The following is a 7,148-nucleotide window of genomic DNA, read 5'->3' as shown; positions in this document are numbered from 1 at the left end:
GAAATTGTGCTGTTGCACTGCATTGCCAGTCGCCACTTCTCAGAATATTTATTTGCAGAATAAGAAGCATGTTGAAGGTTGGGATATAATGTAGGCTAACAGTGACACATAATCAACACTGTTAATATTTGTTGAACTATTCAGGTTTTTAATCAGAATATAGAAAACTAAAGCTGAATAATTAATATAGCAGTTTTTGCCTAAGTCATGAGCATACATTTAGCCAGACGGATCAATAATTCTGTGTACTCTGTTTTGCAAAAATCTGGCTTCTGGGAGCCATAGTAGATCAAGCTGTCAAAACGACTGTCCAAAAGTTGGCAAAAACAGTTAACCATGATCACTCTGATGTTTGATATGAAACCTATTTCAATGAATGAATTAATGAATGTCTCATTTATGTGCCATACTTTCTGAAAAAAGGAAAGGGGAAATTGAATTTGCTGTAAATAAAAAATGTATCTTCAGACATGTTATACCAATATATTTAAATATCATTCAAGATCAAAAATTAAAAGGTTCACTGTTCACAAGACACAAAACCTAAACCCATGTTTACTGGTGCCAATAAAATGTGCAATTATAGTTGTCGTGTTTTCCTATATTTACAAAATTAATGTTAAAATTATATTTCAACAATCAAAAACAAAACTGTTACAACAAACTCATGCTGTATAATAGTGTAAATATGTACCAAGGTAATTTTTCCAGTTGTTAGGGTTCCACTCATTCATTTTTGTGGTGCTGTAGTGCCATAACTGTCACAGGGTATACTGAAAGCTCCAAAGTCAGGGTATGACCTACTTGGGCCAGATTATTTTCAAATGCAGAATATATTTCATGCAAAGGTAACCTGAATAGGCTATTTATATGTATTACTAGTTTACCTGAGTCAAACAACATAATTTACTCTACTAATTAGTTTATTACATCCGCCAGATCATTTCAGAGTACAATTCTTTACAAATATATTAGACAAGTGAATTTCATAAATTAAATATCATGATGAGCAAAAAATCAACCAATATATGAAGAAATATTTACACTCTTCAGCGGCAAGAAGAAGTTTTTATTTTATTTATTTATTGTTTTAAAATGTCCAAGTCGACTTCAAACATATACAATTATATTGTACATGTAGTATGTATAGGACTCGTCAAGAATATTAAACATTATGAATACACATTTAAGTACAATCATATAAACATAAACAAAAATAATAGTAAAAAAACATAATGTACATCATAAAATAATAATAATAATAATTCATTTTTAGCATAGTTTTGCTTCCATAAAATCATTAATAGAATAAAAACTGAATTCCAAAAGAAATCTTTCAGTTTATTTTAAATACACAAAGTTAGTTTTCTGATTTAAAATGTGGTGGAAGTTTATCATAAAAAAACATATAGCAGAGTATCTCGAACTATTAGCAAAACATTTTGTACCTACGATGTTGTAATATATGAAAATTATTCTTTGCTCTAGTCAAATAATTATGTAAATTGAAATTCTGCAGTTCATTCAATTGTAAATGAGCAAATATAAGTAATTCATAAATGTATAACGATGGTAATGTTAAGACACCTAAGCTTTTGAAAAGTTGTCTGTATGAGGTACGATAATTTATATGCATTATTATACGCACAAATATTTTCTGTATTTGAACAATTTTAGATGAGTCCGTGGAATTACCCAAAAATATTATTCCATATCGTGAGGTTCAACATAACCAAAGTAAATAATCTTTAAAGCATTTAGATTAGTCAGTTTTGAAAATGTTCTCATAGCAAATAATATTGAGCTCATTTTTTTAGTTAAATGAGCAATATGAGATTTCCAATTAGGGTTCTTCTCAATATATTTACCTAGTATTTTGGTTGAATTTGATTGAGATATATTATAACAACCATTAATCGATACAGTTGGGTCTTGCAAATTGTATAAGTTATTAAGTTTAAAATGCAGCCACGTTGTTTTTGTGTTATTAAGAATTAATTCATTAGCCTTAAACCAATCTATGATGTCCCTAGTTAAAATTTTAATATTTGCAATTAAACTTAAAGGGTTATCTCCATGTATATATATATATATATTAGTGTCATCAGCCTATAATACAATTTTCCCACTCTTAACATTTTTAGGCAAATCGTTAACGTATATAAGAAAAAGCAAAGGTCCTAGTACAGAACCCTGAGGAACACCAACAGATATGTTTTGCCTATCTGAATGAACATTATATTTTATGTTGGTTAAGGGATCTATATGTTGTACTACGACTACTTGTAAATGCTGAGACAAGTGAGATGTTAACCAATTAAGCACTGTATCTCTTACACCATATGTGCTTAACTTCTTAATTAATATTTTATGGTTAACACTATCACAAGCCTTACTTAGGTCACAAAATAGCCCAACAGGATGATTCGTTCTGTGTAGGTACATAGTTATAATGCTGATAAATTCATAAAGTGCAGTTATCGTCGATTTACAACGCCTGAATCCATGTTGACTGCCCACTAAACTTTTATTTTTCTCAAAACATGACATTAATCTATTAAAAATTAATAATTCTAATATTTTTGAGAATGAGGACAGAAGAGATATTGGCCTATAATTCTGACAGGCGTCACGAGGACCTTTTTTATGCAAGGGAATAACATTTGAACACTTCCATAAGGTAGGAAAATAACCTTGCATAAAAGATTCATTATAAACATATAACAATGGGTCAACTATATAATCAATACAAGTCTTTAATAATAAAATCAGGTACAGCATCTAAACCTGATGAACGTTTACCTTTTGATTTATGAACTACTGACAATAACTCCATTTTAGTTACAGGAGATATGAAAATAGAAGACGATGTATAGGTTGTGCTAGAAATGGAGGCTGTATTATACACATTTTAATAATCTGATGAACACGGAGTTGGTTATGCACTATTTTATAAAAATATTCACTAAACTCATTAGAAAAATCTCTTTGCTCTTCTGGTTTTGAACGACAGCATCATACTGCACATTTTCGCTCATTGGCATATCGTCCAGACATTTTTATCTTTTCACGTTTTCTTGCTAACCAAATACTTTAAAATGATTTCTAATTTACCAGCTGCAAGTTGTTGTTTACCACTAAACACAACATGGCGCCAGCAAGTCAACCCTTGCGAGTCAAATAAATATCCTACGTTTTTTAGCGGAGTATTTTCAAAGCAAATTATTTTTATTATAATATTGAATAATTTTAAAAATTGATGTAGAAACTTCGTTACAAGTACAAGTAGCTATGCTATACTTGTTGAAGTCTTTAGTGTGATTGTGTGATATAGCATTTAGCGCGGCCACCTGTATCATGGCGAATGACGAACTAACAAAAAAAAGGGTCCATCATAACAAAAAAGCCTGTGCAACAATTTCCTATTCCAGTTTCCTCCCCATGCCACGGGTGCAGGGTGTCTTTCAAGGACCTTGGGTGTCTTTGGTTTTCTTAGTGGCCTACAGCTTACACCAACAGCCATAACTTGTTCAAGTATCGTTATCAAATCATAATCAAATATCAGTAAGTGTAACTGCGTTACGGAGGACGGCTGCAGGAGATTTGAGAATAGTAGATTACCTACGAGAAACAACATTAACGCTAATGTTCGTTTCACTCGCAGACTTTTCTTGACATTTTGACTCTCAGGGCACACTTGCGCATTGCACTTGCTGGAAGAAGTTGGTCAGAATGACGTTTTACTCGAAGCAGCAAGATGCTCCCAGACAAATATCGTAATAGGACAAAATGGGAAGCACTGGCCAATTATCATTGGCGGAGCCCGAAACAATTTTCTGCATTGCTTTCAAGCTATTTTACACTCCATGCAGCTAGATGCCACAACTGTAAACCAGTTTTAACACACTTAAAACATAGGCACATTACACACCACCAGGTTCACTGACACCACTTGTCTCACGTATTTTTTGCCAGTATCCCATTTTGTCCCTATTACAATATTTGTCTCAGGTAAATCAGATTATGCCCTCGAGCATTGAACATGAAGAAATAGTCGTGAGGACAAGTCGTCTGCTTATTGTTTTGGTGCTATCATCTGCTTCCGTATTGTTTGTAATTTTCTATTTATTTTTATTCTTACGACAATGGATAACTTCTTAATAAAATTATGTATAATAATCATGATTGTATATTTATATTTGATGATATCTTCAATAATGTTTTTAGTTTACATGTCTATCTTTAGTTACTACTACAGGTTCTGTGGAGTATAACTTTATCGACGACCCTACTTTTAAATCTACAAATTATAACTTATTTAAGCTTACAATATTTGTGACACAATATCAGGTAGTACCTATTGCCTAAGCAGTTTTACCTTTAGAATAATCGTAATTTACAATTGTATTATTTAAAGGCACCTGCTTTAGTTCCATGTTAAAAAAAAACAACTTAAATGTCAAGCTATTATATTTGCCTATAAGAGAGTTAACAAATCTTTTTGATGTAGGTTCCTTTGCTTTAACGCCGTCCCCGCTACCTCCTATGATTTTTTACGTGATTTTGGTTTGGGTTCGAGATCTCAGGGAGGGTTCGGCCTTGTGGCAAGATGTAGGGGTAACGCAGTAGGGCCCCCCGAGCTGTTATGACCACTCGGGACGCCTGAAGGACAACACAAAGTTTCTGGAAGATATTTGATGAATTTATTACGACACAGCCCTATACAGGGTGCTGCCCGTTCTGGCCGTAACGGTTTTTCCGACGCGACTAGTCACACGTGCAGCCCACTTCCTCAGTGGCGGCTCACGATTTTAATGCGCGTGAGGGGCGGACTTGTACACGTGATGCGACAGTTACAAAAATACACTCTAACATGACGAACGATATCTTGACGAACAAGACACTTCACTATGACCTAACACTTAATAAACTGGGCTAGTGGCATGTAGGCCCGTGTCTCCGGCGACTCTACGTGATACCTAGATGTGTCGCAGGGACTGATTCGTTAGTACATTTGGTGGCACGTTACCGTGCAGCGGCGATACCTAAACTCTAACATGACCGATTACACTTTGACGAACAAACATTTCACTACTACATAACACTTAATAAACTGGGCTAGTGGCACGTAGGTCCGTGTCTCCGGCGAGTCTACGTGATACCTAGATGTGTCCCAGGGACTGATTCGTTAGTACGTTCGGTGGCACGTGTCGCCTGCTTGCTGCCCCGTGCGAGCCAAAAACTAAGTAGCCGGTAAGCTAAGTTGGGGCGTGAAGCGCCGACGTAAAGTCTCGTAGACTTCCCACAGTACTTATGTATTACATAGAACACTCATATCTTGGAGCACTGATTTAATTAAGTTAAATACCTCATGGTAGATTGAGGCCGACCGCGGAACTGTACATAAAAGTTTAAGAAGATATTACACTATTGAAACTACATGTCGGTGAAAGCAAAGGTTGATGGTTCCGCGTTGCGCGCAGGCTGCCGGCCTGTCGGAGCTCTTGAAGGACACTGACAGTGTCGCCGCGCGCGACCCCCCTCCCCCACCAGCCCTCACGCGGAAACGTGTGAATTTCGCGGGAAACTGAACCGGCCAGGTTCGGGACAAATCGCACAGTGAAACATGATTTTGCAAGGACTGAAATATTAATTGATGAAAAATAATGTTTAATAAAAACCTGTGGAAAAATATACTTAAAATAATTTGTTGTAGTGCGACGGAGGGATATGCCACACCTGGCCGGATCCTTCCGCCGGTGTAGCACTCGTCGCCAGGCGTTCGCCTCGTCGCACGAACTACACTTTGCTGCGCGCACGAGCGCGTTCGGTGCACACGCCTTTGTGAGACGTTGATGAGGCATAGCGGTCTATGCGACATAGAGGAGCATTGGCGGTCGGCGTCAGCTTCTAAATGTGGGTTTATGATTATAAACTTAACCTGTATGCATATGAACACACAGTTAAGTAATGTTATGTTTATTATTTAATTAGTAGTTATTAATTCCAGCCAACAAAAATAAAATGTTTAAAAAAAGCAGCCATGGTATTTAAGCTGCATTTTTGTATTCGTAGGTACCAACTGCATTTTGAATTGCATTTTGTTTTGGGTTCTTTACCAATTGATAATTTGTTCAATTTAACATTGATGCTAGTCCAGCTGTCCCTAGTTGATTTGATATTGATTTGTGCTCGGAGCACCAACTAGCATAATTACAGTGTGTTTGTGCACTAGAATTTCCCGGAGTGGTTTTAGGCCACATGGCTAGAGACAGAGGATCCTTGCCAGTAGGAGCTCCCCAAGCTGTAGGCCACTTAGGATGCCTTACTTAACTATTGAAAAGATAGTTTCGTATGTTGTTAATTTAATACAAGATAAAATAACTCTTTACATAGTGCTGTCCTGATACCTAGCCTGTATCGCTTGGGAGTCGAAGACTCATCCAGACACACCAAACCCTATCTACACACAGAATTCGCCTAATCGTCTGATGTATCCTGAGTATGAGCAGGACTAGAGTCACATGTGAAAGTGTGCATCGCGGCATTGTGCGCAGAAGACAAATTACTAATCGATTAAACAAGGAGCTAGAGTAGGGTAGTTTGAAACAGTTCACAGTTCCAGAAATGTGGCATCTTGACTAATAGTCAAACAGTTACACCAACACAGAATTAAACATAGCATTTCCCGTATTTCCGGGTCACGGCATAGGGTGAAGGAGGCTCGAAGACGAGTTACACTTACTATTACATAGTCTGCACTCTAACACAAAGCACGGAATGTCCAGCATGTGGTTACACTTGTGGAAAACATGGTTTCCTTGCCGAGTCTCGGCAGAGGGCCCCTGTTGGCAAGTGCCTCAAGTAGACACTACACAGCCCATCGCAAAGCCCCATGTAAAATATGTGTTATAAAGTTGGTTTATACTATTAGTCCATAGGCAGCCCCATGCAGGGGAAACTAGGAAGCCTCGCGGCTGGTCCACTTTGCCATGAAAGCAGGTCCTCACTCTAAAGAATCATATAGAACAAAAACATATCCTGAAGCAACTACGACCATTAAGTTAAGCTGCTGATAGTTTCATGCCAGGCCAATAGAGGCTGGCCACAGAGAAAGATATTAATGGATTAAATAAAACACTATTGCA

Source organism: Bacillus rossius, chromosome 8 (genome assembly GCF_032445375.1).
Source record: "Bacillus rossius redtenbacheri isolate Brsri chromosome 8, Brsri_v3, whole genome shotgun sequence".
Lineage (NCBI taxonomy): Eukaryota > Metazoa > Arthropoda > Insecta > Phasmatodea > Bacillidae > Bacillus > Bacillus rossius.
The sequence above is the reverse complement of the archived record's forward strand: the minus strand, read 5'-3'. Positions refer to the sequence as shown.